This window comes from Culex pipiens, chromosome 2, assembly GCF_016801865.2.
Source record: "Culex pipiens pallens isolate TS chromosome 2, TS_CPP_V2, whole genome shotgun sequence".
Lineage (NCBI taxonomy): Eukaryota > Metazoa > Arthropoda > Insecta > Diptera > Culicidae > Culex > Culex pipiens.
Window position 1 is genome coordinate 18,612,666 of NC_068938.1, and position 15,008 is coordinate 18,627,673.

General features: G+C 36.3%; 1 protein-coding gene across 3 annotated transcripts in view; it reads left to right on the forward strand.

Annotated features, from left to right (window-relative positions):
• LOC120432464 (protein Shroom) overlaps positions 1–15,008 on the forward strand; it is a 371,160-nt gene that overhangs the window by 881 nt on the left and 355,271 nt on the right. The gene's annotated exons all lie outside the window — the stretch shown is intronic.

Here is a 15,008-nt window from a genome sequence, read left to right on the forward strand (position 1 = left end):
TTTCTAAGATATTCTGACTCTGTGCTACATCAAAATTTTGGCTTATACGTCTTCCCTAAGGAATCTGAAATGGTCCAGCTTGTGAAGATACACTACCTTATTAAGCAATCGAATCAAGAAGAGAAACGATCACGAGTGATGTTGGTCCGTATGGAGATATTTTTCATATATGAACAAGGATACATTCTTATATTCCGATATTATGATCAATTCAGATTCTTTCTGAATATTATAACTGCAGGAATTATGAAGATTACGTGCTTCTGCAGAAAACGTAACAAAAAACATTTAATGCATTTAATCTTTGTAATGCTTTAAGTACTTTTAAAACTAAAATCACTCAAAAAGGCATATCATTTGAATACTTAAAAAACATTCAATAGTTTTAATAACTTTTATGCTTTAAATTCTTTTAAGTCATTTTTATATTGTTTTATTGATACTTTTAATATTTTTAAAGATTTTATTTCTTTGAATAAACATTAAATAATTTGAATACTTTTAATTCTTTAAAAAAGTCAAAACTCTTAATCATTCAAATCAGATAGTTCAATTTCCCGAAGATTTTGAGGATTTCCCGGGAAATGTAATCTCTACGCTAGTCATTGTTTCGTTCGTCAAACCTGTATGGGTAATTCTCTACCAACTCACACGAAATCGGGAAAAGTTGCCCCGACCCCTCTTCGATTTGCGTGAAACTTTGTCCTAAGGGGTAACTTTTGTCCCTGATCACGAATCCGAGGTCCGTTTTTTGATATCTCGTGACGGAGGGGCGGTACGACCCCTTCCATTTTTGAACATGCGAAAAAAGAGGTGTTTTTCAATAATTTGCAGCCTGAAACGGTGATGAGATAGAAATTTGGTGTCAAAGGGACTTTTATGTAAAATTAGACGCCCGATTTGATGGCGTACTCAGAATTCCGAAAAAACGTATTTTTCATCGAAAAAAACACTAAAAAAGTTTTAAAAATCCTCCCATTTTCCGTTACTCGACTGTAAAAAATTTTGGAACATGTCATTTTATGGGAAATTTAATGTACTTTTCGAATCTACATTGTCCCAGAAGGGTCATTTTTTCATTTAGAACAAAATTTTTCATTTTAAAATTTCGTGTTTTTTCTAACTTTGCAGGGTTATTTTTTAGAGTGTTTTAATGTTCTACAAAGTTGTAGAGCAGACAATTACAAAAATTTTGATATATAGACATAAGGGGTTTGCTTATAAACATCACAAGTTATCGCGATTTTACGAAAAAAAGTTTTGAAAAAGTTACTTTTTGCGTTTCTCTTTGTTTCGTCGTCCGTGTCTGTCGCGGGTGACCATGAACGGCCATGATCGATGACGACCAACTTTTTCAAAACTTTTTTTTCGTAAAATCGCGATAACTCGTGATTTTTATAAGCAAACCCCTTATGTCTATATATCAAAATTTTTGTAATTGTCTGCTCTACAACTTTGTAGAACATTAAAACACTCTAAAAAATAACCCTGCAAAGTTAGAAAAAACACGAAATTTTAAAATGAAAAATTTTGTTCTAAATGAAAAAATGACCCTTCTGGGACAATGTAGATTCGAAAAGTACATTAAATTTCCCATAAAATGACATGTTCCAAATTTTTTTACAGTCGAGTAACGGAAAATGGGAGGATTTTTAAAACTTTTTTAGTGTTTTTTTCGATGAAAAATACGTTTTTTCGGAATTCTGAGTACGCCATCAAATCGGGCGTCTAATTTTACATAAAAGTCCCTTTGACACCAAATTTCTATCTCATCACCGTTTTAGGCTGCAAATTATTGAAAAACACCTCTTTTTTCGCATGTTCAAAAATGGAAGGGGTCGTACCGCCCCTCCGTCACGAGATATCAAAAAACGGACCTCGGATTCGTGATCAGGGACAAAAGTTACCCCTTAGGACAAAGTTTCACGCAAATCGAAGAGGGGTCGGGGCAACTGCTGTGTGAGTTGGCGGAGAATTACCCGTATGAGTTTATATTTTTTGAGTTTTTCTTGGTTTATGCAATTCTTATCGTGTCAGTGTTTTTTTTGTTAATAAAACAGTTTTAAAACTATTTAACTTTTGTTCCACGAATGATTTAAGAAATTTAGGGTTTTTTTTCGGGAAACTTTCAATACTAGTCCTTTAAATACTTTAATGATTTTCATACATAAAATACTATAAAAATGAATCATTGAAATGCTTTTAATGCTTGGAATAATTTTATTAGTGCAAATATTTTTTATACTTTCAACATTTTTCCAACTCATAATATTTATAATAAAAACAATACTTTTAATAATTTAAAATTCTTCAAAAATCTTACTTAAAATATTGAATTGCTTTAAAATTATTTAAATATTTGAAAAGCTTCAAAAACATAAAATACCTAAATTTATGAAAAAAAATCTTAAATACTTTGCAGTAGACTTTAAATACTGTGTTGTTGTTGTTGTTATTGTTGTATTATTTTGCATACTTTTAAAGCATTAAAAACTATTAATAACTTTTATACTTATTTATTTGGTATAGCTCTAATATTAGAAGCATTTTTAATACTTTTAAAACGTAAACTACAGAAAATAATTAAAGTTCTTAAAATTCATAAAATTATTTAAATACTTCAAAAGCTTTAAGGACTTTAAACACTTCTTAATATTCTTAAATATTCTTAAAATTCTCAAGTTCTCATCTTCTTCTTTTCAATGTTCAATATACTTTGAATTTTGTACACAGAACTGGGCATCGGCATACGAGAGGATAAAGAGCACGGTTCGGTAGTAAAATGGAACTGTGTGCAGACTGAGAGGATAAATCCCGAAATTACCGAGAGTACTTTACTCATGGGTTCATTTTCAAAAAAGTTCATTTATCAAAAAAAAAAGTACCGGCACCGAGACTTGAACCTAAGACCTTCGGCTTAATGAACCGTGCCTTTGCCGCATGGGCCAACATGGTTCGATGACTAAGTGTCGGTCATTTGTCCATATAAGCCACTCAATTGGATGAACTGTTTCAATGAACGAATGAACACGTGAGAGGTCTTTACTCTCTCAAAATAGTACTTTGAACAATTTTAATGTTTTACTGCCGACATAGTATCTTTTTAAATAAACATAAAATACTTTATATATTTGATAATGCTTAAAAAACTATCAATAATTGGAATACCTCTAATATTAAAAGCTTATTTAATACCTAAGAACGTTAACTACAGAAAATATTTAAGATTCGGAAAATTCATAAAATTCGATTGATACTTTAAATACATAAATTTCAGAATATATTGAATAGACATAAAAAACCTTAAAATCTTAAAATACTATACATATTTGAAAAACATCACATACAATACTTAATAAAACCTAAAATACCTAAAATACATTGAATACTTTCAGTGCTTCAAATCTTTGAACCTTCAACATTTACTTTTAAAGCTGAAATACTTGAAATACATTGAATATTTTCAGTGCTTTAATTTTTTAAACCTTCAAGAACTTCTACACCCAAAACTGGGCAGCGGTTGTCCGAGAGAATAATGACCTCGAGACGAAAGAACGGACACAGAGAACAAAGCTCGAGATGGGCGAAAGAATTAGCCTCTCGAGGTTCATTTGCAAAAAAAAAATCATCCGTCAAAACAAAAAACCTAAAGTGTCGACTACGGGACTCGAACCGTAGACCTTTGACATACTAACCCAAGGACTTTACTGCCTCGGCCACCACAGCTTGGTGGCTAAGGAGTGGTCAGATGTCGATGTATGACACTTGTTGGAGATTTATTGTATCAATTAACGAATGAACTCATTTGTTATGGTGGTGTGAGTTGATAGAATTATTCTCTCGATTTTGGCTCTGAGAACTCAATAAATTTTGAGGGAACGATTCTCTCGACTCGGAATTTTGGGTGTAAAGAAGTAAATAATTCCTAAACTTTAAATAACTTTAAATGAAGTATTTGATAGGATTTAAATTTTATGATACACTTGAAACTTTATTTTTTAAAAATACTTAAAATACTTGAAATACGTAAAATACTTAAAATTGATATTTTTTTCAAATACCAAAAATTTTAAATAACTCTTGAAATACATAATCTATTTTGAATTCTTAAAGTATTTAACATAAATATCTAACACACTCATAATACTTAAGTGTCTAAAATACTAAATATATTTAAAGTATGTACTCGATATACTTTGCAAGCATATTATATGCTAAAATACTTCAAATTCTTGAGTAGTTCACCTACCATTTGTTTATACTCTAAAATACTACACAAACTGAATTAGCATCTGCAAATTACTTTTGAAATAATATATATTTTTCAAACATCTAACTTCCTTTTCTAACCTCCTGATGTTTCTTCCTTGAATTGATAGAAATTGTTATGCTAACAATTTAACGTGCCCAATAAAACAACAAAATTATCACGTATAACATATTTGGAAAACTTCAAATATGAGTACAGAACAAGGTACAGCATGTCATTTCTTCGGGCACCTAATCTTGGCACATCAATATTTTGAGATCGACTACAGCTTATAAAAAGCAATTTCAACTAAAATATAGCAATAAATCGCTTAATAGGAAGTTAGCCACCTAACAACGAAGCTCTGCGGGTTGCACACATTAAGGCGTTTGTTAATCATGTTGTCAAAATCGTTAACAAGTGTGAACAGAATTGTGGCAAATGCGAACGCGTGACGTGAAGTGGTGAACGTTTTTTAGAACAACTTTTTTTTTCCTTTTGACCAATGAAAGCTTACTTTATTCTTATCAAAAGTACGTTTAATCGGGCTTCTCATACCAAAACAGTGATTTACATCCCAATTAAGAGGGAAATTTCTCAATGATAATAATATTACTCCAGGTAGCCGAATTTGATATTCAAAACGCTTGAATTACTACTTGGTTTACTACCTATTAAAAAAACTATTTTAGCAAACCATAGGGTCATTCTAACTCTTTTAGCATGTCCTGAAGTGCACCGATGCTCAGCTATTATGCGAACAAACCCAACCAGCCTTCCAGTAGAAGATTAACTGCACATTTCCCAGCGCTAATTCCTCGTCGCTCGCTTCCTGACATGTGACGAGATAGCTGGAGATTTATGTGTCTTTGGCATGCCCGGGCGCGAGAGATTCCACAGAGTGCAGAAACGGAACTTCCCGTGTCGCAAAGTACCAACGTGTGGGATACAGGGCGCAGAAGCTGTGCTGGCAAAAAACAGAAGTTGATGCGTGCGAGAGCTTTTACCTCTAGCGCGCACGCAATCCCGGGGTGACTTCAATTACCGACGATCTACATGATTTATAAGTTTGAGCGCGCGTGGGATTCGCGACTGCAGCTTAAGCTAATCGCTCTAATGGTGATGTAAGGGTTGACGGGTCGTCCACCTTCGGGTCTCAAGGTTTTCAAGGTTCGGCTTTTTTGCACTTTAAGGATGACGGACGCGCCAGAACCAGGAAGTCCCTAATGGATCCAAACCCCCTGCAACTGTGGTCTTCCCGTTTCGGGGAACACTCAGACGAGCACAACTTGAGGTAAAGACCAGTAGTCCTCTAACCCAATCCCGCGCGGGTAATTTATTCTAATTGCCACTTTAATATGCTCGCGCGGAGTGGCCTCGCCGGGAAACCCGTTCCGCGCACACACAGTGATTTGGCACTCTCCGCAAGTCGTCCCCGTAGTCGGATCGATTAGAGCTCCTCCCCGCGTACGAATCTCGTTCACCTTCGCGCATGTTTGATTTATCGACGGTTTTAATTCTCTTAAAAGAGTATTGACATCGGGCTGGCACATTCCTAGTCGTAGTCCAGAGTCCATCCCGCCCCTCGCCGTCCAGAAAGAGAGGTGAAACAAGCAAGATAAATCGATATAAAAAGTATTAACAATCTAATCTACTTCTACCTGGGCAGTGTTCTCTCTTTCTTCATGGCGCGAAAACCAGTTCTTCGTCGTCGTCGAAGAATTCGACGAGTCGAGAAGAAAAACGCGTCCGCGCACGATCGGGAATAAATCAAATTCGCAACCAAAATAAATCATATTTTATTCCCGGTTTCGGAGGAGTCCCGTCCGAAGCACACGCATCGCCCCAACTCCCGCGGGAACCCAAGCGCTCTGCGATATTGATGGGATCTTACGGGGCCATGTCGTGCAGGTCCCGTTTTTTTTGGACGGGACCAGTTTTTTTTGTGTGTTCACCGTGGTTCGTTATTAAGAACCTATGATAATATGATTAAGCTTTCCGCGCTGTGGTGAGTCGCGAACCTCGTTTTTTTTTCTCTCCACAACTTCACATTACGTAACGAGACAGATCGTGCTGGAGTGTGATCGTCAACGGGGGGAAATTCTTTTGATCATCGCGATCGCTAATGGATCCTCTCGGCATCGCAGAAGGATATAAATTAATGGATTTTGCTCGCACCCTCCAACCTTTCCCGAAATTCTGCTGAATCCTTCGTTTAGTGTCATCGCGTTGCGGATTTTTATAAATTGTACATTGTCAATGAGTAAGTGCGACTGTCGTTGGCTTCATTGACTTTTCTCCACTCCACAGTGTTGATTTATGCGATGAAGAAGAAATTTTGGGGGCTGCTAATCCGGAACGAATGTAATAATTTAAAGAATTATATCCGCAATTATAAGGTACATCTGTCAACGGGCGGAAAGATTTATTTGGGGTGCCCGAAGGAAGTGTGGGAACTGTGTCACGAGAAGCTAGTAATTTGTAATCGTTTGTACAGACTACAAATTAAAAATATTGATGATATTGGTTGTAACCGTTGTACATTAGTTCAAGCAGATCACAAGGATTTGGAGATTGGAATTGTTGATGCTTCACTTTTTTAAGGGGATAAGGGAAATTCTCCACGGAATCCCCAAGTCAGTTTCGCTTGGAGTTGGAGGGTTTTTGGGAAGCGATGTATCTCTTAGTTCACCATAATTAGTCGATAAACTCTACGCCGCAGATCCCCATCGCTCACCCGGTAGTCCCGATATATCCCACACCTGATCGCCGCCGCAGCAGACCTTAATCCGCAGTAGGTCATCCGTAGCGAATTTCGCTGCAAACCGCCGCAGCTGCATCGAATCTGCACAGGTGCCGAGCACTCCAGAAAACTGTAAATCCCGCACCCCAAATCAGGACGCGTACTAGTGGTGGCAATCAAAGCCGCGTAGAGGGGCCCCCAATCAATCATTTCGCCAAGCCGGCCGGCAGCATTCCAAATCGGTAAACGACGACCAACTACTACTACATGCGGTGGTGAGGCCCGACCTCCAGAAATAATAAAAAAAACTACCTTCGGCCACAACTGACGGAGTCGCGTCGGGCCTTTCCACGCCGGTAGTCGCCGATGCGTGTTACAACCTTGGACTGTCGGGCGGCGGTGGCGGTGAGGAACCGCATTTATTGAATCTCTTCGAGATATCGGAGGGATCCGGCATGTGTGAGGGCGCCGCCGTCGTCGCAGACGTGGGACAGAGGAAAAAAGGCCCCTCGATTACTACTGTTACCACTCATCAATTATGGATGCGAACATTGTTTACAGTTATGTTTACCTGCTGGTGAGGCGGTGTGGTGTGGTCGTACGGATCTTGGACTTGGGAGATATAGGTGTCGATAGGTGCATTTATGCAGTTTTGTCCGTCGGCGACGTGTGTCTTACGACCTGCTGCGCGCGGGCACGTTCGATAGATACGGGGAAGGTTACGTCGACGACAGTTTGGCAACCTCGTAGAAATTCCTGCCGATTACGGTCAGCTGGTCTCCGGGTGAGTGTGTCACGTTGGAATCTCCAGGATGGGGAAAAATACCGACCCTACTCTATTCTACTGAAGAGTATTCCAAGATTCTTCATATCTCTCCCAGAACATCGCGTCCCCTGTCAGATTACGCATTATTCCATGTAATTATCCCACGTTCTAGCTAACACTCGGAATCCTTATCCTAGCACAGATCTAGCTCCAAGAAGGCTACCACTTCCCACACTTGGAATCCTTTATTCGCTCTCCTCAGAAGCGTCCAAAACGCAGAGACATTCCCGGAGTCCAAAAGAGGCCTGCGCGTAAATTACAGGAAAGAGTTATTTTCAAACCCTACGAGAGATGACTTGCGGAAAGCCGAGCAATGACTCGCCTAAAACTGCATAGCTCCGGACGCTCCGGGAGGTTCTGAATAGATTCGTTGTCCCAGGAGGACCGCGTAGCTGATGTGCAGCATCCCAAGAACCACGCGCATTATCTGGTGGTGGATGTGTTTATTAGAGATGTTTAGCAGCAATTTGGAACCCTCTTCCAACGGACACATCATTCTCGCGTTTCCTCCTCACACTCTGTTCTTGACGGTTGGAAGTTGTTGTGGCCTAGTCCGTGTTCGTAATTTGATTTCCCGTGAACCAGAAGTTCTCTCGTTCTCTGCAGTGCTGAGATAAATGAAATTAAGTGATTAGGGCAGTGCCTCTTGACGTCAATCTCCACAACTCCAGCATCGGAGCTTAAGACCTGGGTTGAGGATCAGGTGCACACTATTTGCACCTGTGTGTGCTGCACACGTTTCATTGGATTACGACCAAGGGGTAGAACCTCTGTCATGTTTCTCTGTGTTGACCTTTATCTCGATCTCATTTACATATCACTCGGATTTCATCTCGACCCCTTCGTCTAGTGCGTTTCTCTGTTTTTGTTCCTTTCTAAGCTCCCCTTGAACTGTGTGTTTTCTGTGGGAATGCTGCGCCTGGACGCGTTCAGGGCATTCCACACATTGCCTAATGTCTCTCGGCTTAAGGCATTTCGCTTTATCAGATCACCTTCGCTGAGATATGGACGTGGTGCAGATTTGAGTTGTTTTTTGCAAGATCCAGCCCGCCTTGATTTGACAGCTACAGCAATCTACTCGACGTTGCGTACCTCTAATGAAGCCCCCAAGATCGAGAGTTACACGCGGGGTAGAACCACTCCACGGCTTCCGGCAACCGGCTTTTAATAACCACCCCGAAAAAGTGCAAGACATGACCCAGAAACGAACCAGCCCGAAAATCTACAGTTATCCCGCTCTCCCCGGAGTACCCCACACTAAGTGGCTGCGTTTTGGCTACCGGGGGTCTAGTGGCACGCGACCAGGGAAGGATGCCCCGGTCGTAAATCCAGACCTTGAGGCCACCACCGTCCGGAACGGGACGGGACTTGGCTAATGACATGCATGGTGGTTGTAGCCCATTAGCACGATGCCGAATCTCCGCGCGCGCGCGGATTACGGCACAGGTTCGGGTTTCTCGGGGGGACCTCACACACAACAACAACACACTCCCGGGGATTTGATGTAGGGCAGTGTGTGAGGTTGGGATGATTTATGGCAGTTGGTTGTAATGACGCGCCGAGATGGGGACACAGAAACATAAAACAATCAAGCGATTTCGGACTTTGTTTAGTGCAATGGGAGGGTAGGTCCGCGGAGACGGAACCAGTGGAACTGGTTGAGCCACATTAGAATATTTGATTAGCAAATTTGACTCCAAAGTGCAAGGCTCAGCGATCAGCGTCGACGAAGACGACGACGGCGACTTGTTCCAATTAGATGGATGCCTGTTTGATGACTGAATCCTTCATCAAATGTCCGGATCGTGGCGTTTGGAGACAGGTGACACGGAGAAAAATGTTTTTTTTTTCTTTTGTGAAATAATAATATTTTTTCTTTTTTAATAACATAAATAAATCATAAATATAAATAAACCATAAAGCTATTAAATAAAATCAACTTATTGATTTCCAAGCTCCAAGTGATAATTTATCATATTTTATTGGGAATTGTTTTTTTTATTATCTTGTTAACTTTTTCATAAAAATTAAATTATTCGATTCAACTTTAAATTTATCAAATCATGTTTATTTTAGTTGAGACGTGTAAACAAATTATTTTAATCAAAATAAATGAAATAACTTTTTTGTCCATTCGACATTTTGTCTTTTGATCTATTGTCCTATTGTCATAAATTCAAATGTCGAAAGAAAACAAAAAATCGAATAAATTCAAATGTCGAAAGCGACAAAAAATCGAAAAGAGAATAAGTAAAAAAAATAGAAAAAGACCAAATTCAAACCAATTTACTTAACATTAAAAAAAATATAAATTATCTTTAAGATTTGTGTATTCTTTTAAGGTTTTTGTGATTTAGAGTTTCATAAGCATATTGGGAAAATTTGTATAATGCTTCAAAATAATTTAGTCTTGTTTTTGTTATATTGTTGTAAAAAATATCTTCTTTGAAACACAAGCAGTTTTTTTTCAAATAGATTATTATTAAAAATCTAAACTAAGGTATATTATGCAAAGAGTTTCTGTTTTTGTATTCTTGTGTTTTCGTAAGAAATGTCATTTAAAAATTTTGTTTTTGTTTCTGAAAATGGGTGCATGCATTTTAATTTAATTAAGATGGGAATAATGGCTTTAAATTTTCATAAATTGACAAACTGTTTTATTGTATGGAGAAAGAAGAATATGTTGGAGAAAATTGAGAGAAGTACTTTTTCCAGTTTTTTGTTTCATTTATATCTCAAAAATCTTGAATTTCTTTATTTTTTTATGTCTTGTTTTTTTATTTCTTATTTTTTTTTAATTTTCAGCATTTTTGGTTTGTTTTTTGATTTTTTAAATTTCTTGATTTTTTTTATTTCATTGAATTAATGGAATTTCTTGACATTCTTGAAATTTCTTGAATTTCTTGAATTTGTCAAATTTCTTGAATTTCTTGAATTTCTGGATTTGCTGGAATTTCTTGAATTTCTTGAATTTCTTCAATTTCTGGAATTTCTTGAATTTCTTGAATTTCTTGAATTTCTTGAATTTCTTGAATTTCTTGAACATCTTGAATTTCTTGAATTTCTTGAATTTCTTGAATTTCTTGAATTTCTTGAATTTCTTGAATTTCTTGAATTTGTTGAATTTCTTGAATTTCTTGAATTTCTTGAATTTCTTGAATTTCTTGAATTTCTTGAATTTCTTGAATTTCTCGAATTTCTTGAATTTCTTGAATTTCTTGAATTTCTTGAATTTCTTGAATTTCTTGAATTTCTTGAATTTCTTGAATTTCTTGTTTTTTTTTTTGAATTTCTTGAATTTCTTGAATTTCTTGAATCTCTTGAATTTCTTGAATTTCTTGAATTTCTTGAATTTCTCGAATTTCTTGAATTTCTTGAATTTCTTGAATTTCTTGAATTTCTTGAATTTCTTGAATTTCTTGAATTTCTTGAATTTCTTGAATTTCATGAATTTCTTGAATTTCTTGAATTTCTTGAATTTCTTGAATTTCTTGAATTTCTCGAATTTCTTGAATTTCTTGAATTTCTTGAATTTCTTGAATTTCTTGAATTTTTTTGAATTTCTTGAATTTCTTGAACATCTTGAATTTCTTGAATTTCTTGAATTTCTTGAGTTTCTTGAGTTTCTTGAATTTCTTGAATTTCTTGAATTTCTTGAATTTCTTGAACTTCTTGAATTTCTTGAATTTCTTGAATTTGTTGAATTTGTTGAATTTGTTGAATTTCTTGAATTTCTTGAATTTCTTGAATTTCTTAATTTTTTTGAATTTCTTGAATTTCTTGAATTTCTTGAATTTGTTGAATTTCTTGAATTTCTTGAATTTCTTGAATTTCTTGAATTGTTTGAATTTCTTAAATTTCTTGAATTTCTTGAAATTTTTGAATTTCTTGAATTTCTTGAATTTCTTGAATTTCTTGAATTGCTAGAATTTCTTGAATTTCTTGAATTTCTTGAATTTCTTGAATTTCTTGATTTTCTTGAATTGTTTGAATTTCTTAAATTTCTTGAATTTCTTGAATTTCTTGAAATTTTTGAATTTCTTGAATTTCTTGAATTTCTTGAATTGCTAGAATTTCTTGATTTCTTGAATTTCTTGAATTTCTTGAATTTCTTGAATTTCTTGAATTTCTTGAATTTCTTGAATTTGTTGAATTTCTTGAATTTCTTGAATTTCTTGAATTTCTTGAATTTCTTGAATTTCTTGAATTTCTTGAATTTCTTGAAATTTTTGAATTTCTTGAATTTCTTGAATTGTTAGAATTTTTTGAATTACTTGAATTTCTTGAGTTTCTTAAATATCTTGAATTTCTTGAATTTCTTAATTTTTTTGAATTTCTTGAATTTCTTGAATTTCTTGAATTTCTTGAATTTCTTGAATTTCTTGAATTTCTTGAATTTCTTGAATTTCTTGAATTTCTTGAATTTCTTGAATTTCTTGAATTTCTTGAATTTCTTGAATTTCTTGAATTTCTTGAATTTCTTGAATTTCTTGAATTTCTTGAATTTCTTGAATTTCTTGAATTTCTTGAATTTCTTGAATTTCTTGAATTTGTTGAATTTGTTGAATTTCTTGAATTTCTTGAATTTCTTGAAATTCTTTAAATTTCTTAAATTTCTTAAATTTCTTAAGTTTCTTAAATTTCTTAAATTTCTTGAGTTTTTTGAATTTCGTGATTTTTTTTCAATTTTTGAATTTCTTAAATTTCTTGATTTTTTTATTTTTTGAATTTCCTTATTTTTTTTTTATTTTTTTTAATTTCTTAAATTCTTCGAATATTTTAAATTCCTTAAATTTCTTAAATCTTTTGAATTTTTCGAATTTTTTTAATTTCTTGAATTTTTGATCGGGATTTCTTTTGGGAATTCAATTTCTGTGATAAAAAATAAAATGAATAATTGGGTTGAAAATTACTTTGAAAAACCAATGAACAAAAATCGAATTTTATTATTATGATTTATAGAAAATATTTTGGTTTAGTTCATAAAACTTAAAAAAAATATTTTTAAAGTTAATTGATTTTTTTTAGTTTACCAATGAATAAAAATCGAATTTTATTACTATGATTTATAGAAAACATTTAAATAACTTCACTGAATAAAAAACACATCAGAAAATATTTTTAAAGTCATTTTTTTCTGAAATTGAAATTTACACAAAATCAACTAATGAAGTTATTATTATACACAAGGTTTGAAATCATTTTGAGAATTTAACAGACATAGACTATAACAGTTATTAAAAGTTTTTATCCTCCTCCAGACATTTTTTGCCAAAAAGGACTAAATTTGTAGCAAAAAGAGAAAATTTTGCAGGAAATTTATGAAAGAATTTTGCAGTGTTTTTTTTTAAAATAAATACCTATGTTTTTATTAAATTGTGATTGCATAAAATTATTAAATAAAATATTTTAAGCTTCAGTGTTTCTGAAAAATAAAAATATTCTTAGTTTTCTTAATAGAAAATTCACAAACAAACTTTTTCTTTCCGTGTCCCCCATTCGATCAATCCGTCATCCCAACTTTAGGCCCCACACGGGCTCCCTTTCGTCGCCGAAATAATTTATTCACATTCACAAATATTAGCGACATCCCACGGCAGCGCCGCGCCGTCCTGCACAGCTCACTTCACTCTCCGGGGTGACGTTCCGAGATGACGAGAGAGCCTGCGAGAGCGAGGCTCAACTAATTAGAAACTCGTTTTTTTGGGTCGTCTCGTGGCCCTCCAAGAGTTTGGAACTCAGAATGCCCCAAACTAGTTCTGGTACGACCTGCGGAGGGTCGTAAAAAGATCGCGCAATCCAAGTATCGAATCGAACTTTTTTCGTTCTCTCTCTCTTTATAACTGTGCAAACCATTTTATGGGGCCGGGCCTCTTTTTATGGGGCCAGAAATTCACGCACTATCTCAAAGGGGTCGGTATCAGCGTCGTCCAATTATCAAAAAGTTTTTTTTTTGCTTCGGAGTTGATGGAGTGAAACGAAATCTCCGCGCAGCGTAGCTGCTGAGAACCGTTTCCGGGCGCAGGTCCGGATCTGGGGCTGGGCTTCCTCTCAGATTATTATCTGCACTCTCGCTGAAAGGTGCCCCTCGCTCCTGCGCGGGCCGAGGCAAGAGAAAGGGTAAAATCGTTAATTTAATTAACCTCAAAGTACAATTACACTCTCGGTACTTTTTGAAAAGCGCGCGATCTGTGGATCTCTTCCATGGGAAGTTGGTGAGGCTGGTTGGATCAAGATGGAATCTCGAACGCACCCGTGAAAATCGCTGGACGATGCTTTGTACGTCGGCGGTAGCCGCGAAGGGTTCTAAATTCTAGGGTTGATTGGACGACCCGCAAGATCGGTGTGTGCGTGGGAACAACAACGGCTTGGAGTTCGATCAACTCCAGCAAATTAGTCAGCTCGGCTAATGTTGCAATTATTTTTGGAACTTCACAGGTTTCGGGAAGTTCTATGCTCACAACGCGGAGGAAATGGGTGTTTTATAGCTCTGATCGAATCGTTTGCAAACACTGATGGAATTCTGATTGGCCATTAGCGATCTTGATCGGGAGACCTTTAGAAACATCCGGTAGGTTTTACGCCATATTTGGGTGTAAGAGTAGAATTGTGTTGAAACTACCGTCACAAATTGGGTTTTTTGGTGGCTTCTTTAATATGCATTACCCGTAGTTCTTTAACCGACAATACTCCGCTTATGGACAACGTAGAGTTGAGTCTAGTAACATCGTTGACTCAAAAGTTTGATGAATCCACTGCATCTCTTCAATAAACTGTGCACTCATTTCCAGCAATTTTGCAGAGTTCACTCAACCCAGAACCCGTACAAATTGTGTCACACAGCAGAAATAATCACCGTTTTAGCCCCGTTAATCGATTCATGGAACCGCTACACTTGCAGCGCGAACTTTCGGCCCCGTTGATATTGATGAGCCCAACTAGACGATACATTCACGACAACCCCCTGCCCAAGAGTTTAAACAAGCTTCAGCAAGTCCATTCTTCCCCGGGCCCCGGGGCAGCGCTTGTTCACAGTCGATCTTCCGGATCATTGAATCCATGTACAACCTCTAGGACTAGAGTCGATGTCGCAGTCGTCCAAGTCCATTGTACGATCTACCCCGAAACCCAGGGGGAAACCGTACAACCAGATAGTGTGTGTTTTTCCTCCGGGGTCTATAAAGAACGTT